Source organism: Mobula hypostoma, chromosome 4 (assembly GCF_963921235.1).
Source record: "Mobula hypostoma chromosome 4, sMobHyp1.1, whole genome shotgun sequence".
NCBI classification, from domain to species: domain Eukaryota; kingdom Metazoa; phylum Chordata; class Chondrichthyes; order Myliobatiformes; family Myliobatidae; genus Mobula; species Mobula hypostoma.
The window spans coordinates 7,280,024-7,307,545 of NC_086100.1; the positions used below are offsets into that span (position 1 = coordinate 7,280,024).

The following is a 27,522-nucleotide window of genomic DNA, read 5'->3' on the forward strand; positions in this document are numbered from 1 at the left end:
CTTTGTGCTCTGCGTCCATTTCCTCACAAAGCTGCTCAAACAGATGTGAGTTAAGGGGTTTTGCTTTGATGTGATTGATAACTTCAACAACGTCACTCAATACGCTGTTAAGATCAGGTGACATTTTTCGGCTAGCCAGCATTTCCCTGTGTGTGACACAGTGTGTAGACTGGCATTCAGGAGCAACCTCTTTGACTCGGCTAGTGAAACCAGACTCGTTCAGCCGTTCCAACAGCTGTGCTTCGATGTCCTCCGCTACGTCATCGATTCTCCTTGAAACTGTGGTAGCTGAAAGAGAAACCTGTGCCATCTTGTTAGCTGCAGCTTCTCCCAACAGCTCACGGCACATGTCCTTGGCAGCAGGCAGAATCAATTCTTCACCACCAGTGAAAGGCTTCTTATCCTTAGCAATACGACTAGCCACTAAGTACGACGCTCTCAGAGCAGCAGCATTTGTGGAGGTGGTTGCTCTCAGCACTTGCTTCTGTCCCACTTGCTCATGTTTTTTCCACTCAAAAAAACTCAACAGGTTTGTCTTTAAGTGCAGGGTGCTTGGACTCAGGGTGCCGAAACAGTTTTGAGGGCTTCATTGCCTCATTAGACAGCTTGTCTCCACATATCACACACAGGGGGCTTGGAGCATGCGAGTCACCGGTCACAATAAAGCCATATTTTATGTACGACTCGTCGTATTTTCTGTTGAAGGAAGCTTTCTTTTTTGCAGTCTCGGCCTCAGCTGTCTCTGCGTTATCATCATCGTTAGGCCTTTTATGTCCCCTACCATCTCTCCCAAAGAAACTCTCAAGCGGTTTGTTTTTTACTCATCGAGTAGTTGTAGGTTAATGACCGACTGATGACCTTGCATGGGTAATGACCTCGCATGCCTTCAAGTTCAACAGTGGGTGTGACAGGGAATGAGGAAAGGTGCAGTTGACTCATATTGACTCACAGCCCGGTAGCACATACTTTGCGGCCCGGTGGTTGGGGACCACTGTTTTAAACAACAGAATATGAGCTATCCTCCAATCCTCAGGCACCACATCCGTGGCTAATGACATTTTAAATATTTCTGCCAGGGCCCCTGCAATTTCTACACTAGTCTCTCTCAAGGTCCGAGGAAATATCATGTCAGGCCCGGGGGATGTATCTACCTTTATTCACTGTAAGGCAGCAAGCACCTCCTCCTCTTTAATCTCTGTGTTCCATGACACTACTGCTTGTTTCCCTTCCTTCCATATACACTATGTCAGTTTCCTGAGTAAATACTGATGCAAAAAAACTGTTTAAGATCTCCCCCATCTCGTGAGGTTCCACATGTAGACGACCACTCTGATCTTCTAGGGGACCAATTTTGTCCCTTACTATCCTTTTACTCTTAATATACTTGTAGAAACCCCTTGGGTTTACCTTCACATTATCTGCCAAAGCAACCTCATGTCTCCTTTTTGCCTTCCTGATTCCCTTCTTTAGTATTTTCTTACATTTTCTATATTCTTCAAGTACCTCATTTGTTCCTTGTTGCCTATACCTGCTATACACTTCTCTCCTTTTCTTAACCAGATCACCAATATCCCTTGAAAACCAAGGTTCCCTATGCCTGTTAATTTTGCCTTTAATCCTGGCAGGAACATGCAAGCTAAGCACTCTCAAAGTTTCACTTTTGAAGGCCTTCCACTTACTGAACACATCCGTGCCAGAAAACAACTTATCCCAATCCACTCTTCCTAGATCCTTTCTCATTTCCACAAAATTGGCCCTTCTCCAATTTAGAGCCTCAACTCAAGGACCAGACCTATCCTTATCCGTAATTAACTTGCAATTAATGACATTATGGTCACTGGACCCAAAATGTTCACCTACACATACTCCCATCACCTGACCTGTTTGGTTCCCTAATAGGAGATCAAGTATTGCATCCTCTCTCGTTGGTACCTCTATATATTGATTTAAAAAACTTTCCTGAACACATTTGACAAACTCCAAGTCATCTAGCCCTTTTACAGTGTGGGAGTCCCAGTCAATGTGTGGAAAGTTAAAATCCCCTTCTATTATAACTTTCTGTTTCTTACATCGGTGTGCTAACTCTCTACAGATTTGCTCCTCCAATTCTCTCTGACTATTGGGGCAGTCTATAATACAACCCTATTAGTGTGGTCACACCTTTCCTGTTCCTCAGTTCCACCCATGTGGCATCTGTAGACAAGCCCTCTGGGCTGTCCTGTCTACGCACAACTGTGATATTTTTCCCTGACTAGTAATGCCACTCCTCCCCCTTTCATTCCTCCCCCTCTATCACGTCTGAAACAACGGAACCCCGGAACATCAAGCTGCCAGTCCTGCCCCTCCTGCAACCAAGTCTCACTAATAGCAATAATGTCGTAATCCCACGTGCCAATTCACGCCCTGTTTGATGTTTTATGAGGTTGAAGAAATTTATTATGTCCCACAATGATTCTTACCATTTTTTAACCTTGGAGGCAGAACAAGGAATTGTGCAAAAGTGCTGTCGATCGGTGCTTACTTTCTGCAGTGCAAAACCGGAGCAGGTTGCAAACACCAAATTCTGTCATGAAGAAGTTCAAGTGAATTACTGCTTCACTTGAAGAGAGTACTTAGGTATCAGAGATGTTGCCATGGGAACAGTCAAGGGCCTAAGCTAGGTCTGCAGCTCGCTGTCGAACACTCTGTTTTCAGTATTATTCGGGCACTGTTCCGTCTAAGCTGCGTGGCCTCACGGTAACTGAAATGCTCCCACTCACATAGCCTTGCTGCTGTGCAGGTGGAATCTCCTTTAATTAATGTTCGTATAATTTTGGAGTCTGTTAGTGTAATTGTGAAATATTCTGTAATTAATCATATGTTAATGAATATCCATAATTTTTCTAAATAATAAACATACCACAGCCTTTAATTTGAAACATTTTATAGAGTTTCAATGTATTTACATTGTCAGGGTTTCAAGTTACAACACTGTTACAAATGGTAACACTAGACACAGTATGGACGGTGATAGCAGTACATGCAGTGTGCTGCAGGAGCTCAGCAGGTCAGGCTGCATCAGTGGATGGGAATAAGCAGATACTGCCCGCCATGCTGAGCTGCTCCACAAATTGTGTGTAATACACTAGATTTCCACTATCTGCAGTACCTCTGTGTCAATGGAATTTGGTATCTTATTATTAAACCACCGGCCCACTGAACGCCAACGCCATCTGGTCAAAACATTTTAGTTTTTCTATTGTGACTGTCAGTTGTTTTGACTGCCTGACATCATCTACTTGTGTTGCAGGTTGTGTTTGTTTGATGTGTATATTACAAAGAAAGCATTTAAAGTGCTGCTAATTAAAAACACAAACACAAGAAAAGATCTGCAGATGCTGGAAATTCAAGCAACACACACAAAATGCTGGTGGAACGCAGCAGGCCAGGCAGCATCTATAGGAAGAGGTACAGTCGATGTTTCGGACCTACACACTTTGTCAGGACTAACTGAAAGAAGAGATAGTAAGAGATTTGAAAGTGGGAAGGGGAGGAGGAGATCCAAAATAATAGGAGAAGATGGGAGGGAGAGGGATGAAGAATAGAGCTGGAAAGTTGATTGGCAGGAGGGATATGAGGCTGGAGAAGGGAGAGGATCATGGGATGGGAGGCCTGGGGAGAAAGAACGGGGGAGGGGAGCCCAGAGGAAGATGGAGAGCAGGCAAGGAGTGATTGTGAGAGGGACAGAGAGAGAAAAAAGAAGGGGGGGGGGGAAGGAGGAGGAGGAGAGAAAATAATAAATAAATAAATAAAGGATGGGGTAAGAAGAGGAGGAGGGACATTAACGGAAGTTAGAGAAATCAATGTTCATGCCATCAGGTTGGAGGCTACCCAGACGGAATATAAGGTGTTGTTCCTCCAACCTGAGTGTGGCTTCATCTTGACAGTAGAGGAGGCCATGGATAGACATATCAGAATGGGAATGGGATGTGGAATTAAAATGTGTGGCCACTGGGAGATCCTGCTCTCTCTGGCGTTCAGCGAAACGGTCTCCCAGTCTGCGTCGGGTCTCACATATATATAGAAGGCCACATCGGGAGCACCGGACGCAGTATATCACCCCAGCCGACTCACAGGTGAAGTATTGCCTCACCTGGAAGGACTGTCTGGGGCCCTGAATGGTGGTGAGGGAGGAAGTGTAAGGGCATGTGTAGCACTTGTTCCGCTTACAAGGATAAGTGCCAAGAGGGAGATCAGTGGGGAGGGATGGGGGTACGAATGGACAAGGGAGTCGTGTAGGGAGCGATCCCTGCGGAAAGCAGAGAGGCGGGGGAGGGAAAGATGTGCTTAATGGTGGGATCCCGTTGGAGGTAGCGGAAGTTACGGAGAATTATATGTTGGACCCGGAGGCTGTTGGGGTGGTAGGTGAGGACAAGGGGAACCCTATTCCTAGTGGGGTGGCGGGAGGATGGGGTGAGAGCAGATGTGCATGAAATGGGAGAGATGCGTTTGAGGGCAGAGGGTGATGGTGGAGGAAGGGAAGCCCCTTTCTTTAAAAAAGGCAGACATCTCCTTCATCCTGGAATGAAAAACCTCATCCTGAGAGCAGATGTGGCAGAGACAGAGGAATTATGAGAAGGAGATGGCATTTTCACAAGAGACAGGGTGGGAAGAGGAATAGTCCAGGTAGCTGTGAGAGTCAGTAGGCTTATAGTAGACATCAGTGGATAAGCTGTCTCCAGAGATAGAGACAGAAAGATCAAGAAAGGGGAGGGAGATGTCAGAAATGGACCAGGTAAATTTTGAGGGCAGGGTGAAAGTTGGAGGCAAAGTTAATGAAGTCAACGAGCTCAGCATGTGTGCAGGAAGCAGCGCCAATGCAGTCGTCGATGTAGCGAAGGAAAAGTGGGGGACAGATACCAGTACAGGCTTGGAATGTGGATTGTTCCATAAAGCCAACAAAAAGGCAGGCATAGAGAAAACCGTGGCCACACATTTTAATTCCACGTCCCATTGCCATTCTGATATGTTAAGATGAAGCCACACTCAGGTTGGAGGAACAACACCTTATATTCCGTCTGGCTAGCCTCCAACCTGATGGCATGAACATTGACTTCTCTAACTTCCGTTAATGCCCCTCCTCCCTTTCTTACCCCATTCCTTATTTATTTATTTATTTATCTCTCTTCCCCCCCCCCCTCACTATAACTCCTTGCCTGCTCTCCATCTTCCTCTGGTGCTTCCCTCCCTCTTTCTCTCTCCCTAGGCCTCCCGTCCCGTGATCCTCTCCCTTCTCCAGCCTCATATCCCTTTTGTCAATCAACTTTCCAGCTCTTAGCTCCATCCCTCCCCTCCTGTCTTCTCCTATCATTTCAGATCTCCCCCTCTCCCTCCCACTTTCAAATCTCTTTCTAGCTCTTCTTTCAGTTAGTCCTGACGAAGGGTCTTGGTCCAAAACGTCAACTGTACCTCTTCCTAGAGATGCTGCCTGGCCTGCTGCATTTAAAGTGCTATGCAGTTTTCAGGCCATGCAAAAATTTCCTGTTCAGAGCAATAGTTGGCGAATGCAACTGTAAAAAAAAAGTTACAGGCAATGTTGTTTGTGGGGGCGGGGGAGCAGTCCTCAATCTCCCACCTCTTTTGGTAAATGGGTTTATTAGTGTCAGGTGTGCTGAGATACGGTGAAATGCTTGCATTGCGTACTGTAAATAAAGATGGATTATTGCAGAGTTCATTGTAGTAAAACACAATAGTAACAGAGTGTGAAGTGAAGTATCACGGTTCAGAGAAAGTGGTGTGCAGGTAGATCATATCACCATAAGACATAGGAGCTGAATAGCCATTCAGCCCATCGAGTCTGCTGCACCATTTCACCATGGCTGATTTATTTTCCCTCTCAAACCCATTTCTTGCCTTCTCCCCATAACCTTTGATGCCTTTACTTTTCAAGAACCTTTCAACCTCTGCTTTAACCTCCAGTGAGTCCTGAAGAAGGGTCTTGGCCCAAAATGTCAACTATTCGCCCTTTTATATAGATGCTGCCTGGCCTGCTGAGTTCTTCCAGCATTTAGAGTGTATTGCTTGGATTTCCAGCATCTGCAGATTTCTTTTGTGATACCCAGTGACTTAGCGGTAATAAGGTTTAGTCTTTTCATCCAGGCTTGGAGAATCTAACATTAGAGGGCTCAGATACAAGGGGAAGGAACGGATTTAAAAGAGACCTAAGAGGTTTCCTCTTTATCAGCTGGTTTCTTTGATTCCATTCAAATGCCCCTAACAAGCCAATCCCATCAACTCCCCAACACACTTCCTTACACACAGGGGCAGTTAATCCGCTGCTTTGGGGTGTGGGATAAAATTTGGCCACCTACACGGTGAGAACCTGTGTACCTCACATGGACAGAGCTGGGCTCAAAAGTTCAGAGTAAATTTATTATGAAAGTACAGATGCATCAGCATATACGACCTTGAGATTCATTTTCTTGTGGGCATTCACAGTAGACACAAAGAAATGCAATAGAAGAGCTGTATAAGACCTTGATCAGACCCCACCAGAGTTCGGTTCTGGTCGCCTCATTACAGGGAGGATGTGGACACCAGAGAGAGAGTGCAGAGGAGATTTACAAGGATGTTGCCTGGATTGGAGGACGTACCTTGTGAGAATAGGCTGAGTGAACTCGGCCTTTTGATCTTGGAGCGACAGAGGATGAGAGGTGACCTGATGGAGGTGTATAAGATGATGAGGGGCATGGATCGTGTGGATAGCCACAGGCTTTTTTCCCAGGGCTGAAATGGCTAACATGAGGGGGCATAGTTTTAAGGTGCTTGGAAATAGGTACTGAGAGGATGTCAGGGGTAAGTTTTTCACACACAGAGTGGTGGGTGTGTGGAATGCACTGCCAGTGATGGTGGTGGAAGCGGATACAATAGGGTCTTTTTAAGGGTCTCTTAGATAGGTACACGGAGCATAGAAAAACAGGGGGCAATGCGGTAGGGAAATTCTAGGCAGTCTCTGCAGTAGGTTACATGGTCGGCACAATATTGTGGGCCAAATCAATGAAATCTATGAATCAGTGAAAGGCTGCACACAACAAAGAGAGACAAACATCCAACAGGTAAAGGACAGAAACCGGTGCAAATAAAAATAAATAAATAAATAATCAGTAAATACTGAGGATGCAAGTTGTAGCCAGGATTGGAGACAGGGTTCTGACGTGGTAAGACAGCAGAATGGCCTTTGCCTCGATTAGGAAAATATCTCCGATATTGGAGTGCCAGCTGTGGGCTGGAGGGTTGCTTCTTCACCTGACACCAGAGGTGTGTGGGTTCGTCTCACACCTGACACTGAACGCCCTCCCTGAGTAAACTCATCAACAGTACAACATCTTTATTGGCTTCCCACTGCAGAGGGAACTGGAGCATTTCCTGTGGCTGGGTTGAGTGAACAGTACCAACACAAATAAGGCATTGCGAACATTTGGGTCAGACTTTCCTCTCGGTTCACCCCATTACGGGAAGGATGTCGAGGCTTTGGAGAGGCTGCAGAAGAGGTTTACCAGGATGCTGCCTGGTGTAGAGAGGTTGGACAAACATGGGTTGTTTTTCCTGGAACGTCAGAGGCTGAGGAGAGATCTGATGGAGGTTTATAAGATCATGAGAGGCACAGATAGAGTAGACAGATGGTATCTTTTCCCCAGGGTTGAAATGTCTGATACTAGAGGGCATCTATTTTAGGTGAGAGGGGGTAATTTCAAAGGAGTTGTGAGAGGCATTTTTCACACAGAGAGTGGTGGGTGTCTGGAATGCGCTGCCTGGGGTGGTGGTAGAGGCAGATACATCAGAGACTTTAGGAGATGTTTAGATACGCTCATGATTGTGAGGAAAATGGAAGGATATGGATATTGGCCATTTGACTGTTCATTTAATTGGTTTGCCACAACACTGTGTGCTGAGGGGCCTGTCCCTGTACTGGTCTATGTACATCCATGGATCATGGAAGGGGAGAATTTGGAAACAAGCCGTCAGGAAATACACCCCACAGTGTGTCTGACTCACACAAGCAGAGCTCCACAATCATTCCACCTCCAGTGATCCCTCAGAGCTGCTGCACAAGTTTATTTTATTTAATTTAGAGATGCAGAGTGGAACAGGGCCTTTAGCCTTTCAATTCCCAGCAATCCCTGACAACTCCAATTTAACCCCAACCAATCACAGGACAATTTACAACAACTAATTTACCTACCCTGTACATCTTTGGACTGTGGGAGGAAGCCCATGCATCCCATGAGGAGGACGTACAGAGACTCTGTACAGGGGATACCGGGATTGGACTCCGAGCTTCGATGCCCCAAGCTGTGATCACATTGCACTAACCATTACACTACCATGGCACCCTTGATGGGGTGGTTAAGAAGTTGATAGGATGGATAAGCTGTGTTGATTAATTTTTAGTTGTGTAACTGAGTTGCAGAACTGCGAGATAATGTTGCAGCTCTATAAAACTCCGGTTAGACCACACTTGGAGTGTTGTGTTCAGTTCTGGTCGCTTCATTATCGGAAGGATGTGGAAGCTTTAGAGAGGGTGCGGAGGAGATTTACCAGGATGCTGCCTGGATTTGAGGGCATGACATACCAGGATAGGTTGAGTAAGCGAGGGCTCTTTGTAGTGAAGGAGGATGAGAGGTGACTTGATGGAGGTGTACAAAATGACAAGAGGTATGGATAGACTGGACAGCTAGAGACTTTTTGCCAAATGGCGATTGCAGGAACGTACAGGAGGATATATCCATAAAACTATAAGACACAAGAGCAGAATCAGGCCATTCTGTTATGGCTGATTTATTATCCCTCTCTACCCCATTTTCCTGCCTTCTCCCCGTAACCTCTAACGTCCTTACTAATCAAGACCCTATCAACCTCCGCTTTCAATCTGCCAGTGGTATTGGGACCACTTCTCATGTTATACACGAACGATTTGAATGACAAAATTGATGACCTTGTGGCCACGTTTGCAGTCCAGGCCAGCAGGAGTTCCCTCAGAGCCTCCCTTGACCTCGCGCGTGTCTCACAGAGACCACGGTAGGATGATGTGCACTGAGAGTCGGATCGGTGACGTAGCAATGTCCTGGAGCGGGACAGAGGCGAGCATTTGGCAAGCCCCGGCTGACAGGCTTGGCCTCCTTCCAGCTTCAGATTTAAGACAGATACTCAGAATGAGTGTAATATTTCTACAAGCACTAACATATAGATCATAACCTCTGTAAATATTTAGTTGGTGCTGAGGAGCAGCTTTCTCCCATTAGAGAAGGTTTGGAAAAGGTTCATGTTATTTTGATCCATAATTCACGTGAGGGGGACAGGAAAGAAGACAGAGAGTTTGTATAGATGATAGGAATTGCTTCCAGATTTCTGCAGTTGTCTCCTTTTGGCAGGTGTGCACAAAAGTGAGGACAGGCAAATTTGTCCACCAAGAGTTTGGTCCGAATGTCGCAGCCGATGGCACACTCCAGCCGTCTGGTCACCGTTCAGCCATCAGTACCTGGCACAGGTCCGACCAGTCAGGATTGTCTCGGTGCTTAGTGATGTTGGTGGGGAGGGGTCTGTCGCTGTGTAACACCGGGGTACGGTACCGGTGGGGAGGGGTCCGTCACTGTGTAACACCGGGGTACGGTACCAGTGGGGAGGGGTCTGTCACTGTATAACACCGGGGTACGGTACCGGTGGGGATGGGTCCGTCAGTCTGTAACACCAGGGTACGGTACTGGTGGGGAGGGGTCTGTGGCTGTGTAACACCGGGGTACGGTACCGGTGGGGACGGGTCTGTCAGTCTGTAACACCGGGGTACGGTACCGGTGGGGACGGGTCTGTCACTGTGTAACACCGGGGTACGGTACCGGTGGGGACGGGTCCGTCAGTCTGTAACACCAGGGTACGGTACCGGTGGGGAGGGGTCTGTCACTGTGTAACACCGGGGTACGGTACCGGTGGGGAGGGGTCTGTCACTGTATAACACCGGGGTACGGTACCGGTGGGGACGGGTCTGTCAGTCTGTAACACCAGGGTACGGTACCGGTGGGGACGGGTCTGTCACTGTGTAACACCGGGGTACGGTACCGGTGGGGATGGGTCTGTCACTGTGTAACACCGGGGTGCGGTACCGGTGGGGACGGGTCCGTCAGTCTGTAACACCAGGGTACAGTAGCGGTGGGGATGGGTCTGTCACCGTGTAACACCGGGGTACGGTACCGGTGGGGATGGGTCTGTCACTGTATAACACTGTAGTACGGTATCGGTGGGGACAGGTCTGTCACTGTGTAACACTGTAGTACGGTATCAGTGGGGACGGGTCCGTCAGTGTGTAACACCAGGGTACGGTATCGGTGGGGATGGGTCTGTCACCATGTAACACCGGGGTACGGAACCGGTGGGGACGGGTCTGTCACTGTGTAACACCAGGGTACGGTATCGGTGGGATGGGTCTGTCACAATGGTCCCTTCTAGTAGGTCTGGTGCTTGATTACATTGACTTTGCTCTGTGAGATAGGTCTACACAGCTGCCAACTGCTCAGTGATCCCCTCTGTATCTCTGTCTCTCGAAATACTGAGTGTGGAGGTGGAATGTCTCGGTTTCAGCCCGTGTTGGAACATGCGAGCTTCAGCTTGGCTGAGCTCAGGTAAAATGTTCCCTTCCCGGCCTTCTTTTGTCAATGTGTTTGGAATTTGTGGAATTTCTGCTGGAGGGCAGCCCCTTGAAATGCTCCCACCCCGTGAGTTCTCACTAGAGGCAAGTGACAACTTCAAGCTGATAATCTTTGTCACCTGACTCCACCTCTGCAGAGTTTGATCAGAGGCTCTCAGATGAGACCTTAACCGCAGGCCTGGCTTGTCTTCTCCCCCTCAGGTGGTCACGGGATATCCCTTGGGACTTTCTGTGCAGTGAGGCTGCTTTCTCTGGGGTCAACCACCATTCCGCAGAAATTGTTTCTGTGGTGAAGATGTCATTGTTAACGTGCCTACTGACTGTTGCATTTCAGCAACACGGGAGATTCTGCGGGCACACAGCACACTGGAGGAATTCTGTGTGTTCCACGCCAGGTCAGACAACATCTGTGGAGGAGAATAAACAACTGATATTTCAGGCCCAGACCCTTCACCTGTCCTGATACATTGCAAGACATAAAAACTAAAACTATACATTGCAATATATAAGTAAATTGCAATGAATAAGTGGTGCAAAAAGACAGCACAAAGATAGTGAGGTAGTGTTCACGAAATCTGATGGCGGAGGGGAGAAAACGTTTCTTAAAATGTTGGGCCTTTCAGGATAGTCAGAATGCTGTCCGTAGAAACTTGCTATTCTGGGTGACATACGAAATCTTCTCAAACTCCTAATGAAATTTAGCTGCTGACATGCCTTCGTTGTAGTTCCTCCGTGATGGTAGCAATGAGAAGAGGGCACGTCCTGAGTGATGGGGTCCTCAATGATGGATGCTGCCTTTTTCAGGCATCACCTTTTGAAGATGTTTTTGATGCTGGGGAGACTAGTGCCCATGATGGAGCTGGCAGAGTTTACAACTGTCTGCAGCTTTTTCCAATCCTGTAGAGTGGCCCCTCTGTTCCAGACAGTGATGCAACCAGTGAAAATGCTCCTCATAGTACATCTGTAGAAGTTTGCCAGAGTCTTTGGTGACATAGCAAGTCTCAAACTTCTAGTGAAATACAGCTGCTGTTGTGCCTTGTTTACTATTGCATCAATATGTTGGGGCCCAAAACAGATCGTGAGAGATGTTAATACCAAGGAACTTGAATCTGCTCACCCTTCCCACTTCTGAAAGGAAGGTGTGTGTTTCCACTTCCCCTTCCTGAAGTCCACAATCAATTCCCTGGTCGTTGGGTGCTAGGTGGTTGTTGTGACACCACTCAACCAGCTGATCTGTCTCACTCCTGTACGTCTCCTCGTCACCATCGGACATCACCAACGGGCTGACAATTGAAGTGCTGTGTATAGAAAGATCCCAGACACAAAGCATTCTGTTGCGGACAGACGGTCTGTTGTTGAACGAGGCACATCTGGGAGACCGGCCCTGCTCCATTCCAGGGGCTTGGGACAGCAGCCTATTCTCTTGTCCAGGTATGGAAGTGGGATCAGGCCATTCAGCCCATCAAGTCCACTCTGCCATTCAAACATTGCTGTTCTTTGGCAACCTCTTTCTCTTGCCTTCTCCCTTTTACTCCTAACCCCAAAGAGGCTGCAAGGATTAAGATGTTATGCTGCAGTTGTATAGTTCGTTGGTGAGGCTGCAGTTGTAGGTGAATGCGGGGGCGACCTTACAGAAATGTTTTAAGCTGTTAGAGGTATAGATAAGCTGGATGGTGACTGAACTGTCTTTTCCCTAGGATAGGGGAGTCCAGACCCAAAGGGCAAAGGTTTAGAGTGAGGCTGAGAGGGAAGAGATTTAAAAGGGACCTGAGGGGCTACTTTTTCACTCAGAGCATGGTGAGTGTATGGAGGAGGTAGTGGTTGAGGAATGTCCAATCGTGTCGTGGATGGGCACAATGGAAGGAGGGAATAGTTGCGGGTCTCCCATTCCCGTTGTTGCAGGAGAAATCCCTCTTTCTCTTCCCTCACTAGTGAGAGAGAGCCCGTCTCAGATACCGAAGGGTTGGCATGGACTGTAGCTTTGGATGGACTCTTGATCAAGGTCTCTCTGGGGTTTTTGTCATTGCTTGCCTGGTGGGGGAGGGAGGGGGGAGAGGGGTGTCAGTGCTTTCGTTGGTGAAAGTGAGGGGAAGGTCCACACTTCTGTAGCTGTTTTTGCACGGGAGGGGGCTGAGCGGGCTTTGGGGTTCTGATGTTTCTGTCATTGGGATTTTTAGTTTTGTGGATGTCTGCGAAGAATACGAATTTCAGGTTGTATACTATACAGTCTCTGATATTAAGCTGAGCCAGTTGATATATGCCCGACGCAGGAAATCGGGACTAACTGTGTGGGCACAGTGCTCAGCATGGTCTGAATGGGCCGAAGGGCCTGTATTGCTCTGTGGCAAGAACCGGCTCCAGTTTCTGTTTCCAAGTTCAGAGTGAGTAAGGCAGGAAGTTAGTGGTGCTGAGGTGTCCCAGTGCAGTTGCCCGTTGGTCAGACACCAACAGACCCGTGCACACTAATGGGAGATGTAATCGCAGCAAATGAACTTGAGACTGGGCAGATAATTTGCTTCCAGAAACAACCTCTTCCTTAAATCCTTAATAGTTGGTTGTGTGCCATCTTCTGCGTTCACTAGGATCAGACTCGCTCACGTTCTTTGCCTGATCCCAACAGAAAGTGAAGGAAATACTCATCCTGCCTTTCTGTCCATCTTCTTCCACAGTCGGCGGAATTCTTTACCGTCCTGTCTCGTTCTCCCCTCAGCTGGGACTGGGCCAGAGTTTACATCATTATTGGCTGCCCTCGTACATGTGATTGTGCGGATACGGGATATCCGGAGTAACACACACCCACTGCTGGGGGAACTCAGCAGGTCAGGCAGCATCTATGGAGGGGAATAAACGGTCAGCATTTTGGGCCAGTCAACATTCTGGGCTGGAAAGGAAGGGGGAAGAAGCCAGAATAAGAAGGTGGGGGAGGGGTGAAGTGAGAAGCTGGTGGGGGGGTGGTGACAGGCGGAAAAGGTAACGGGCTGGGGTAGAGGAATCTGATGAGAGAGGATAGTGGACCATGGGAGAAAGGGAAGGAGGGGGGCACCAGGGGGAGGTGATAGGCCAATGAGGAGAAGAGAGGGTTGAGAAGGGAGCCAGAATGGGGAAGGGAGAGAAAGGGAAGACAGGGGGGTGGGTGGGGGGGAAGCAGAGTGAAATTACTGGATGTTAGAGTAAATGATGTTCATGCCATCAGGTTGGTGACTACCAGATGGAAGAGTGGCATAGTACAGTACAGACTACCTGCCTGTAAGGAGTTTGTATGCCCTCCCCAAGGAATGCATGGGTTTCCTCCAGGTGCTCGGGTTTCCTCCCACAATCTGAAGATGTGCCGGTTGGTAGGTTACTTGGTCATTGGAAAGTGCCCCGTGATTCGGCCGGGACTGCTGGGCCGCGTGGCTGGAGATGCCGTAAGGGCCTGTTCCGCACTGTACCCCAATGAATAAACAATATGGAGTGTTGCTCTTCCAACTCGAGAGTGGCTTCATTGTGACCGCAGAGGAGGCCACTGACTGGCATGTCAGAATGGCAATGGGGATTGATATTTAAGTAGGAAAGCCTGCCATTTGTGGCAGACAAAGAGAAGGTACAGCCCTTGATGTACGATGGAAGTCTCCCTCGTGAACAAAATTCAAAACCTCCAAATTCTTGTTCTTTCAGCTGTGACGATCTCGACAGCAGAACACTAATTACTAGCATTTCAACTCGTTACCGTGATCATTTATCTGTGACTTTTCCCTGACCCTCACTCTCTCCCACTGAACTATGCATTTGTGTTTTTTAACAGCAGCCTCAGTGATCCCCAGCACATTTTTTCCCGTTTAGAACAGGCCCAGCATGACCGTCGAGCCCACTCTACCCAGTTACACCCGTGTGACCAACTAACTTGTTACCCTGTACACCTTTGGAATGTGGGGGGCAACTCGTGGTCATAGGGAGAACGTACAAACTCCTTACGGACAGGATAGGAGTTGAACCTGGCTTACTGGGACTGTAATAAATTCAAAGTTCAAAGTAAAATTTATTATCAGAGTACATACATATCACCACATACAACTTCCAGATTCTTTTAGTTGCAGGTATCCTCAACAAATCTATCGAATAGTAACTGTAAACTGGATCAATGAAAGAGCAAAAGCACAGAAGACAACAAACAGTGCAAATGCAAATATAAATCAATATCAATAAAAAACCAGAGTATAAAATAACAAGATAAAGAGCCTTAATGTGAGGCCATTGGTTGTGGGAACACCAGATGTAGATGAATGTTTTGTTTATGAGCCTGATGGTTGAGGGGTAGTAACTGTTCTTGAACCTGGTGGTTCAAGTCCTGAGGCTCTTGTACCTTCTGCCTGACGGCAGCAGCGAGAGAAGAGCATGGCCTGGGTGGTGAGGATCTTTGATGATGGATGCTGCTTTCATGTAGATGTGCTCAATGGTTGGGAGGGTTTTACCCATTATGTAATGGGCCGAATCCACTATCTTGTGTAGGATTTTCCATTTAAAAGCATTGGTGTTCCCATACCAGGCCATGATGCAGCCAGTCAATATATTCTCACTACGCATCTGCAGGAGCTTGTCGAGGTTTTTGATGACATGCCAAATCTCTACAGACTCCTGAGGAAGTCGAGGTGTTGTTGTGCTTTTTTTGCAATTATATTTACGTATATGATGGATCCAGGTAACATCCTCTGAGATAGTGACACACAGGAATCTCCACCTCTGATCTTCCAGTGAGGACTGGCTCATAGACCTCTGGCTTCCCTCTCCTGAAGTCCACAATTAATTTCTTGGTCTTGCTGACATTGAGTAAGAGGTTGTTATTGTGACACCACTCAGCTAAATTCTCTATCTCCCTCCTGTATGCTGATTCATCACCACCTTTGATACAGCCCACAACAGTGGTGTCATCAGCAAACTTGTATACGGTGTTGGAGCTGTGCTTAGCCACACAGTCACAGGTGTAAGGTGAGTAGAACAGGGGGCTGAGCACACATCCCTGTGGTGCTCCTGTGCTGATGGAGATTGTGGAGGAGATGTTTTTTTCAATCTGAATAAACTGGGGTCTGCAAGTCAGGAAATCCACAAGCGGATATTGAGGCCCAGGTTTTGGAGTTTACTTGTTAGTTCCGAGGGGATGATGGTGTTAAGTGCTGAGCTGTAATCGATAAAGAGTATCCTGAAGTGTGTATCTTTGCTGTCCCGAAGTTCCAGGGTTGTGTGAAGAGCCAATGAGATAGCATCTGCTGTGGACCTGTTGCTGTGGTGGGTGAATTAGAACTGACCCAAGTCACCACTCAGTCAGAAGCTGATATGTTTCTACAACAGCTTCTCAAAACACTTCATCACTGTGGATGGAAGTGTCACTGCGATAGCCATTTAGACAGGTTACTATGCTCTTCCTGGGTCCCGGAATGATTGATGCTTGCTTGAAGCAGATGGGTAGCACACACTGCCAAAACGAGGGGATATGATATCTGTGAACACACCAGTCAGTTGGTTGGCACAGGTATTCAGTACTCAACCAGACACTCTGGCCAGGATGGTTTCCTTGGATTCACCTCGTGAAGGCGGCCCACACGTCATCTTCAGATACTGAGACCAGAGGATCATCAGGAGACGTGGGGATGTGTGATGGTTGCTCCCTGTTTTGGTAGTCAAAGCAAGCATAGAAGGCATTAAGCTCATCTGGAAATGAAGTTCTGCCGTCCTCTATGTCACTTGATTTACCTTTGTTGGAGATTATGGCATTCAAAACCCTGCCACAGCTGTTGAACATTCCTCGTTGATTCCAGTCGAGTCCAGAATCTCCACCTCACTCGAGATGGCTTTCCAGAGACCATCCCTGCATCCCTTGTAGCATTCTTGATCTCCAGACTTGAATGCCTCTGATCTGGCTCTCAGCAGGTTCCGGATTTCATTGTTCATGAGGGGCTTCTGATCGGGGAAAACCCTGAATGATATCGCGGGGAGACACCAATCCACAGCTGTTTTAATAAAGTCTGTATCGACCCTGGTGTGGTCATTCAGGTCCTCAGATGAGTTGTTGAACACGGACCGGTACACTGACTCAGGGCAATCCTGTCACCACTCCTCAGAATCCTGCGACCACCTCTTGGTTGTCTTGATCTCTGGAGGCTTGCTCTTTAGGCTCTGTCTGTATGCAGGTAGCAGGAGTACAGCCAAATGATCTGACTTTCCAATATGCAGTCTCGGGAATGAACGATAGGCATTCCTTATTGTAGTGTAGCAGTGGTCTCGTGTGTTGGGACCTCTGGTGCAACAGGTTACGTGCTGGTGATAATTGGGCAGGATGTTTTCAAACGGGCCTGGTTGAAGTCACCAACTATAACTTGAACTGCATCAGGATGGGCTTATAGTTGGCCACTGGTGGCATATGAAACCACGGTCAGAATCACAGATGAGAACTCCCGAGGCAAACTGAATGATCTACATTTAATCTTTAGGTGTTCTAAGTCAGGGGAACAAAAGGTCAGCACAACCCCCATGTCAATAGTGTTATGCTAAGGTAGACAAGCCATCATCTCCTGGTATTCAAGTTATGGAGCTGATAAATTGGTTTATTATTGTCACATGTACCGAGGTACAATGAAAAACTTTGTTTTGCATTCCATCCCTGCAGCTCACGTCATCACATCAGTGCATTGAGGTCGTACAAGTTAAAGAGTAGTGCTATAATAAGCTGCAAGGCCATAACCAGATAGATTGTGAGGTCAAGAGTCCATGTCCTATATGTCACAATACAATCCTGAGATTCGTTTTCCAGTGGGCATGCACCGTGAATACAAAAACCACAATAGAATCAATGGAAAACCACACACGTGATAAACAAACATCCAATGTGCAAAAGAACTTAACTGTGCAAACACAAAAGAGAGAAAAGAAAACCAAAGTAGTAATAGTAAATAATTAGGCAATAAATATAGAGAACATGAGATAAAGTGTGTTTGAAAGTGACTCCATAGATTGTGGGAACAGTTCAGTGTTGGGATGAATGAAGTTATACCCGCTGGATCAGGAACTTGATGATTGAGGGGTAATAACTGTTCCAGAACCTGGTGGTGTAGGACCTGATGGTTGAGGGGTAATAACTGTTCCTGAACCTGGTGGTGTGGGACTTGATGATTGAGGGGTAATAACTGTTCCTGAACCTGGTGGTGTGGGGCCTGAGGCTCCTGTACCTCTTTCCTGATGGCAGCAGCGAGAAGAGAGCATGGCCTGGATGGTGGGGTTCTTTGATGATGGGTGCTGCTCTCCTGCAATGTGTAAGAAGCCTGTTGAGTGGGTGGCTTTGTCTTCAGGAAAGAGAAGTCGAGGGAAGACACTCCAGTCCTCATGGAAGGATCAGCGGTGGAAAGGGTGAGCTGCTTCAAGTTCCTGGGTTTCAACATCTCTGAACATGATCCCTCAGTCAAACATATTGATGCAATTACAAAGAAAGCATGACAGCAGCTATATTTCATCCAGAGTTTGTGGACAGTTGTTACATCACCAAAAATTCTCAAAACATTCTATAGATGTACCATGGAGAGCATTCGGACTGGTTGCATCACTGTCTGGTGTGGAGGGGCCACTGCACAGGATCTGAAAAAGCTGCAGAACGTTGTAAACTCGGCCAGCTCCATCAGGGGCACTAGCCTCCCCAGCACTGAGGACACCTTTAAAGAGTTTCAACAGGCTTTGTGCTCTTTTTGCACTACTTGCATAATTCACTTTTAATATATATTTCTTATCATAACTTTTTTTCTTATTATAATGTATTGCAATGTACTGCTTTTGCAAAACAACAAATTTTATGACATATGCCAGTGATTAAAGCTGATTGTGAAGGGTGTAGAGCAAGTTGAGTTCGAGCTGGGTCCCTTTGTGTCCTGGTACCGATTGTAACCTATCCGTTGCCCTGACATACACTCAGTGGCCACTTTATTAGCTGCTCTTGTACCTAATTAAGTGGCCATTAAGTACATGTTTGTGACCTTCCGCTGCTGTAGCCCATCCACTTCAAAGTTTGACCTGTAAAGCGTTTAGAGATCTTTTCTGCACACCACTGTTGTGACTTGTGATTATTTGAGTTACTGTTGCCTTCCTCTCTGCTTGAATCAGTCTGGCCATTCTCCTCTGACCTCTCTCATTAACTACTGCTCTCTGGATGTTTTTTTGTTTTTCTCACAATTCTTTCTAGCGCTACAGATTGTGGTGTGTGAAAATCCCAAGAGATTAGCAGTTTCTGAGATACTGAAACCACCCCATCTGGCACCAACAATCATTCCATGGTCAACACATTTCTTCCCCATTCTGATGTTTGGTCTGAACAACAATTGGGCCTCTTGACCAGGTCTGCATGCTTTTATGCATTGAGCTGCTGGCACATGATTGGCTGATTAGATATTTGTATTAACAAGCAGGTGTACAGGTGTACCTAACAAAGTGGCCACTGTGTGGACTGCCAAATTATTGGGCAAAGCTCAAAGTCAAATTTATTGTCACGTTTCACAAGTCCATGTGTATAGAGGTGCAATAAAAAGCTTACATGCCTCCACATCACAGGTACACACTGTCAGATACACAACATTTCATAGTCATAGTCATACTTTATTGATCCTGAGGGAAATTGATTTTCGTTACAGTTGCCCCAACCAAGAAAACATTTACAGGAAAGACATAGATTATACACAGTTTTTACAAGAAAGATCACAATTGGAGAAATTGAAGGTTCATTTTAGTGTAAGGTGGTCAATTTCAACTATAATTCTTATTCAGTTGTACGTGAATACCCATGAATACAGCCAAATGAAACAGTATTACTCCAGGACCAAGGTGCAAAACACAGTACCAACAGTCATACACAGCATAAGGCATACATAGCACATATAGCAGTAAACTTACAGTCACACTTTAAAAAAAATTGGCCCAAGTCCTTGAATCCATGAATATCGCAGCAGTCTACAGTTGAACATAATACAGCTTGCCTTCTGCTGAGCAAACACTGGAGGGCACCAGCGACTCCAGTATGGACCCTGCTCCGAAGCACACCAACTCTGACACCTCCCCTGGGTGGCTGCAAACTCCTGACACCATGTTCTGAGGCCTAGTCCTTTGCTTGACCAAGGCCATGTATTTCCTCCTCCATCTGCCAATAAACCAATGAATTGGGCTTGCAGCATTCCATGGCGATCACAAGAAAAGTGGCTAAGACGATCTCTCGTCGTTAGACTGCAGAATGGCCATAGTGTTTTCCAAACTCTGTTGATGAGCTGGATGGCTGAAGGGAAGTTGCTGTTCTTGAACCCGGTGGTATGAGACCTCAGGCCAGATGATATCTGTGAGAACGAACAAGAGAAAATCTGCAGCTGCTGGAGATCCAGAGCAACACACACAAAATGCTGGAGGAGCTCAGCAGGCCAGAGAGCATCAATGGAAAAGAGTAGACAGTCGACTTTTTGGGCTGAGACCCTTCATCGGGACTGGAAAGGAGTCAGACTGAGAATGTGGGAGGAGGGGAGGAAGAGGTACAAGGTGGCAGGGGAGAGGGGAAGGGGTGAAATAAAATGCTGGGAGGTTGAGTGGTGAAAGCAATGAAGGGCTGGAGAAGGGGGAATCTGATAGGAGAGACCAGAAGATTATGGAAGGAAGGGAAGGGGAGAGAGCTCCCGGAGGAGGCAATGGGCAGGTAAGGAGCAAAGGTGTGAGAGGGAAACAGGAATGGGGAATGTTGAAGGAGAAGAAGGAGGCCAGTTACCAGAAGTTGATGAAATTGATGTTCATGCCGTCAGGTTGGAGGCTATTGAGACGGAACATAGGGTATTGCTCCTCCAATCTGAGTGTGGCCTCATTGTGGCAGTAGAGGAGGCCATGGACTGACAGCTTGGAATGGGAAGCAGAATTGAAATGAGTGGCCACCGGGAAATCCCGCCATTTGTGGTGGGCAGAGTGAAGGTGCGTGATGAACTACATTGGGTCTCACTGATGTACAGTGTCTTTAAAAAGTGTTCACCTCCCTTGGAAGTTTTCATGTTTTGTTGTTTTACAACATTGAATCATGCTGGACTTCATTTGGCTATTTTGACACTGATCAACAGAAAAAGTCTCTTTCACATCAAAGTGAAAACAGGTCTCTACAAAATGATCTAAATTAGTTTCAAATATAAAGCACAAAATAACTGATGGCATATGTATTCACCCCCATTAATATGACACCAAATTATCACTGGTGCACACAATTGATTTTAGAAGTCACATAATTAGTTAAGGTGTCTGAGCTATATATAAACCTATGTGCAGTCAAGGTGTTTCAATTGATTGTAGTAAAATACAATCTAAAAATACACCTGTATCTGGAAGGTCCAACTGCTGGTGAGTCAGTATCCTGGCAAAAACTACACGAAGATGACAAAAGAGCACTCCAAGCAACTCTGTAAAAAGGTTATTGAAAAGCACAAGTCAAGGGATGGATACAAGAAAATTTCTAAGCCACTGAATATCCATTGGAGTACAATTAAGTCAATCATCAAGAAATGGAAAGCATATGGACAGCGGTAAATCTGCCTGGAGCAGGCTGCCCTCAAAAAATTGAGTAAACCTGTAAGAAGGGGATGAGTGAGGGAGGCCACCAAGAGACCTATGACAACTCTGGAGGAGTTGCAAGCTTCAGTGTCTGAGATGGGAGAGATTGTGCATACAACTGTTACCTAGGTGCTTTACCAGCCACTGGTTTCTGGGAGAGTGGCAAAGAGAAAGCTACCTTTGGGAAAAAAAACTCGCATGAAATCTCGGCTAGAGTTTGCTAGAAGGCATGTGGGATTTTCTGAAATCATCAGTTCTATGGTCTGATGAAACCAAAATTGAGCTTTTTGGCTATCAGACTAAGTGCTATGTTTGGCATAAGCTAAACACGACGCATCATCAAAAAGACACTATCTCTACCGTGAGGCATGGTGGTGGCTGCATCGTGCTGTGTGGATGCTTCACTGCAGCAGGCCCTGGAAGGCTTGTGAAGATAGAGGGTAAAATGAATGCAGCAAAATACGGGGAAATCCTGGAGGAAAACCTCATGCAGTCTGCAAGAGAACTGTGACTTGGGAGAAGATTTGTTTTCCAGCAAGACAATGACCCCAAGCATAAAGCCAAAGCTACACAGGAATGGCTTGAAGACAACAAAGTTAATGTCCTGGAGTAGACAAGTCAGAATGCAGACCTCAATCTAATTGAGAGTTTGTGGCTGGACTTGAAAAAGGCTGTTCACTCACGATCCCTGTGCAATCTGACAGCTTGAGCAGTTTTGTAAAGAAGAATGGGGAAAAATTGCACTGTCCAGATGTGCAAAGCTGATAGAGACCTATCCACACAGACTCAAGGCTGTAATTGCTGCCAAAGGTGCATCTACTAAATACTGACTTGAAGCGGGTGAGTAACTATGCAAGCAATCATTTTAGGTTTAATAATTGCAATAATTTAGACCAATTTGTAGAAATTTGTTTTAAATTTGACATGAAAGTCTTTTCTGTTGATCAGTGTCAAAAAAGCCAAAACATGAAAACCTCCAGGTGGGGTGGGGTGGTGAATACTTTTTGTAGGCACTGTGGAGGAGGCCACACCAGGAGCACCAGATCAGGAGATGACCCCTACAGATTCACAGGTGAAGTGTCGCCTCACCTGGAAGGACTATCAGGGGCCCTGAATGGTAGTGAGGGAGGAGGTGTGGAGGCAGGTGTGACACTTGTTCAGCTTGCAAGGATAAGTACCAGGAGGGAGATCAGTGGGGTGTGATGAGTGGACAAAGGATTCACATAGGGAGCAATCCCTAGGCCTCCTGTCCCTTGATCCTCTCGTATCCCCTTTTGCCAATCACCTGTCCAGCTCTTGGCTCCATCCCTCCCCCTCCTGTCTTCTCCTGTCATTTTGGATCTCCCCCTCCCCCTCCCACTTTCAAATCCCTTACTCACTCTTCCTTCAGTTAGTCCTGACGAAGGGTCTCGGCCTGAAACGTCGACTGCACCTCTTCCTAGAGATGCTGCCTGGCCTGTTGTGTTCACCAGCAACTTTTATGTGTGTTGCTTGAAATTCCAGCGTCTGCAGATTTCCTCGTGTTTGCGTTTTTAGAACTGAAAGTTGCTCACTCTTTCCACTACTGACCCTTCAATGAGGACTGGAGTGCGTCTCCCAATGTCTATAATCAATTCCTTTATTGTGCTGTTGTTGAGCATTCTGTATGTATTTGGAGGTTTCGTTTGCTGCCATAGTGTGGTTAACTGGGAAAGGAATAATAGGGAAGTTAAGAAAATGTGAGAAGATAATTGACAAAGCCAGAGGGAAATGAGAGAAAGTGGTGTGAATGTGACGGGATTGTCTGTGTCAGAGTCAGCATTGGGCTCATTAGCATACAGTGCTGTAATGTAGCAAAATTGCAGATTGTTGAGTAGACACCATTTTTATCATAGCTGTGGTGTGGAGTCATCTAGGGTCAGACGCAGTCTCAGAATAGAGGAACGCCCATTTAGAACAGAGATAAGGATTTTCTTTAGCCGGAGGGTGGTGAAGGATTTGTGGGGTTCATTGCCACAGGTGGTTCTGGATATATTTAAAGCAGAGGTTGATAAGGTCTTGATAAGTCAGGGTGTCAAAGGTTTTGGGGAGAAGGCAGAAGAATGGAGTTGAGAGGGATAATAAATCATGTATGATGGGAATGCAGAGCAGATTTGATGGGCTGAATGGCCTAATTCTGCTCCTATGTCTAACGGTCTAAGGATAACGGTAGAGTGCATTGCGAGTTGCTGAGATCCCATCTAGCCATTCGGCACTTGCACGCTGCCTTCACCACATCCTCGGACTACGCTAGTTGTTGATGCAATTTATTCATTTTACTGCGAGTTTCGATGTACGTGTGAGAAATAAATCCCATATTTAGCATGAACGTATTCAGCACCAGGTTCAAGGGCAGATACTATCCCATTTTATTTACTGGCATACAGTGCAGAATAGGTCCCATCGCTGCCCAGCAAGCCACCTATTTAACCCCCTAACCTAACTTATTTATCTACTTGTTTGGCACTGATGGTTCCTTAAGTTTATCATATCCGGGGAGGTAGTGGGGATAAGCTCCCACTTCCTATTAAATGCTCCCGATGACGAGAGTCTCAAACAGCCTCTGACAACTAGGCCAACTCCGGGCCTTCATGCGTGGCTTAGCTACTGAGCCTGGCAGAACCATTTTTACTGGCAGGAGAAAGGGCCAAGGTGGGTTACCAACACCTGAAAACCAGACACCGGGCGTATGGAGATCATCGGCAATGATCCCTCTAATTTGTAATGACCAGTGTGCGCAAAAATCTTATGCTGAGCAATTTTTTTGTCCAGTGACAACAACATGTGCGCACTGAATAATTTCTTGAATGGAAACAGTATCAATAAGCCAGTTCTAAAATCGGCAGACAGATCATCGCAAACCCCACTTTGTCAGCAGTGCCTGCATCAGAAACCGGAAGAGGAAATGTGTTTGTTTGCGATTGTGAAATATAGAAGGTGACTAGCTTTTGTCCACAGTTTAAATTCCTTTCTGCGCTAGTTGCAAGAGATGTCTGTGTGCGCACATACACATACATCTTGCAGGAAATATTGCTCGTCAGCCATGTTTGGCAGATCATCTAGGAGAAGAAAAACTCTGGCGGCCATACCCACTCATGGGGAAGGCTTCGGGAGTAAACCCTGAGGAAAAATCTGGAGCTGGGGTTCCTAAGGCAGTCTTACGTTGAGTTCAACGCTGACTGTTAACTCCTGCAGTGGTCTCTGCTGTTCCTTTGGATTATCAGCTACATGGAGAGGGGGTGCCTGCTGCAGGGACAACAGCCCGCTCTCTATCTGCCCTATCTGCCTGAAGCGACTGGCTTTGAGACACTAGTAACTCACCTTTGCCCTTTCTCCTGCCAGTAAAAACGTTTCCTCCTGCCAGTAAAAACGGTTCCTCCAGGCTTCGTAGCTAAGCCACACATGAAGGCCAGGAACTGGACTTGGTTGTCAGATACTGCGAGATGCATGGCATTTGGAGCATTTAAGGTTTCAAAGGTACATTTAATGTCAAGAGAAATGTATACAATATACATCCTGAAATGCTTTTTCTTCGCAACCATCCATGAAAACTGAGGAGTGCCCCTGAAGAATGAATGACAGTTAAGTGTTAGAACCCCAAAGTCCCCCCAACTCCCCCTCCCTCCTGCACGTAAGCAGCAGAAAAGCAATGATACCTCCTCCCCCAACCAGCAAAAAAAAAGTATTGGCCCCCACAACCGAGCACCAAGCGTGCAGCAAAGCAACAGCAAAGACACAGACTTGCAGTACCCCAAAAACTACTCATTCTCCCTAATAAGGGAGAAAAGGGTGTCTCTGTTTCACAGTGAGAGGAGAGACATAACAAACAACTCTCTGGTTTACGATGTTAAAAGTCCATCGCATTGCTTTTTCCGAGGTCTGTGCCCAAAGATCTCAGGTCTCCAGGCACATATCTTCTGACTCCCACGACACACTGATTTCCTGACACCAACTTCCAATCCGCCCGTCTCCAGAGCCACGAGATCTCGGACGTCTGAAGGTGAGCGAACCTCTTAGGCCGCATCCTCGCCATGTTGAACAACAGCCAGTCATGAAGCCCCGAGAGCGGGTCCCATTCCCGCAAAGAACCGATCAGGGTCAGGGTCTTTGAAAGAACCCTGAAAGGGGAAAAGTAGAGATATTAACGATGGAAATAGAGCTGTTTCCGAAGATACAAGCAAAGGAGTCACCATTTAGCACCATCATAACTAAGCTCTGCCCTCTTCTTTAATAGGTAGTGGGAGCTTGTCCCCATTACCAGTCCGGGCTATAAGAGTGGAGACCAGCTCATTGGGCTGATTCCAGGTGGGAGATCGATAAACGTATGAAGGACTGAGGAATTGAGAGCCATGAGGAACGAGCACAGGAGAGAGGTTGAGGCAAGTGTAGACCAGATGAGAGAGGTCAGGCTTGAGGGGCCTAGTGGCCTGTTTCTTCTGCTGTTTCCTTGCGTTCTGTCCACATGGTTCAATGGTTGGACAGGAGGGTGGGGTGAGGGGGTAGGCACAATTCTCCCGTCTGTGCCTGCTGCTCGCAGTGGGTGTCTCTCCTTAGTGCTGTTACTGTGAGCTGTGAACACTTCCGGTCCCTGTGACTGGCAAAGCTGCTCCCTGATAAGGGCTTTCTCCTCGTTCGTCAGCTGAAGGCCACAGAGACTTTTAAATAGGTACATGAAATGAGGTAAATGGAGGGATATGGCCATTGTGTAGGTAGAAGGGATTAGTTTGTTTACCAATTTAATTGGTTCAGCACAACGTTGTGGGCCAAGGAGCCTGCTTCTGTGCTGTACCCTCTGTGTTCTGGAGTATCAGTCACTATTGGCGACAGTGGTGTGCTGGGAAGTGAAGGGTTAACTGTGCTGGTTTCTGAGTGGCGTCACGCACATGCAGGGCTTGGTGTCGGAGAATGCAGTGAGTGACTTACTCTGGGGCCAGGGTCACGCGTTGGTCATCTTTAAAGAGAGGGCCTCTTGTTGGCTGGAGGAGCTTCCTCCGGTTAGGGTGCGAGCAATCCCTTCCCCGCTGTGAATGTTGCACCTCTGCGGGCTCCTTGTGAATGCTTGGGGCTTGAACTGGCTGTGCATTCAGGAGACGTCAACGTCATGGCTGTCAAAGCAGACTGTGACATTTCGCTCACTGTAATTAGCCTTTCACCACCTCCGCTCCTGCAGGATATGACTTACAGCTCCCAACATTCTGAGAGAGATCTCAATTAACATTTGTTAAAACAGCAGCGAAAGGTCATGGTTGGCCCTCTTTGGCTTCTGTCCTGTTGATGTGTTAACTTGCCATTGTGGGATTTGGGAGGGCACCAGTCTTCACCATGGCGCGTTGCAGAATCCGAATCAGCTTTATAACCACTGACGTATGACGTGCAATTTGTCAGTCGTATAGCACAAAGAAATAAAGGTCTACAAACTACAAAAATAAGGAAAGAGTTCAGAAACAAAAGAATAATGCAGTAGTGTTCATGCATTCAGCAATCTGATGATGACAGGGAAGAAGCTAATCCTGAATCGCTGAGTGTGTGCCTTCAGGCTCCTGTACCCCCTTGCCAACGTTAGTATCAGGAAGAGGGCGGAATTAGGCCATGTGGCCCGTTGAGTCTGCTCCACCATTCCATTGTGGCTGATATATTATTCCTCTAAAACCCATTCTCCTGCCTTTTTCCCGTAACCTTTGACACCGTTACTAACCGATCCCCGATTTAAATATACCCGATGACTTGGTCTCTGCAGCTGTCTGTGGCAGTGAGTTCCACAGATTCATCACCCTCTGGTTAAAGAAATTCTTCCTCGTCTCTGTCGCAAATGGATGTCCTTCTGTTCTGAGACTGTGCCGTCTGGTACCAGGTGGTGAGGGACCTCAGTGATACAACCTGCATTCCTGAGGCATCACCTTTGGAAGATGTCCTCAATGATGGGGAATGTTACGCCCATGGTTGGGTCTACAACCCTCTGTGGCTTCTTTGGATCCTGTACGTTGGAGCCTTCATACCTGGCAGTGATACAACCGATCAGAATGTTCTCCTCCATAACATACCCTCTTCTCATCCCTGCCATCAGGGGAGGTACAGGGACCTGATGCCTGGTAGTGATACAACCGATCAGAATGTTCTCCTGCACAACATACCCTCTTCTCATCCCTGCCATCAGGGGAGGTACAGGGGCCTGATGCCTGGTAGTGATACAACCGATCAGAATGTTCTCCTGCACAACATACCCTCTTCTCATCCCTGCCATCAGG

At 46.9% G+C, this 27,522-nt stretch overlaps 1 protein-coding gene and 1 long non-coding RNA gene across 2 annotated transcripts in view; one reads left to right on the top strand and one right to left on the bottom strand.

Annotated features, from left to right (window-relative positions):
- The window catches only part of fndc3ba (fibronectin type III domain containing 3Ba), a 386,847-nt gene that overhangs the window by 50,747 nt on the left and 308,578 nt on the right, over positions 1 to 27,522 (top strand). The window lies entirely within an intron of this gene.
- LOC134344695 (uncharacterized) lies at positions 18,960 to 26,706 on the bottom strand. The gene is made up of 3 exons (XR_010017492.1): positions 26,201 to 26,706; positions 22,639 to 25,395; positions 18,960 to 20,016 (listed from the first exon to the last, which is right to left on the bottom strand). It is a non-coding gene; the product is annotated as an uncharacterized LOC134344695 (long non-coding RNA).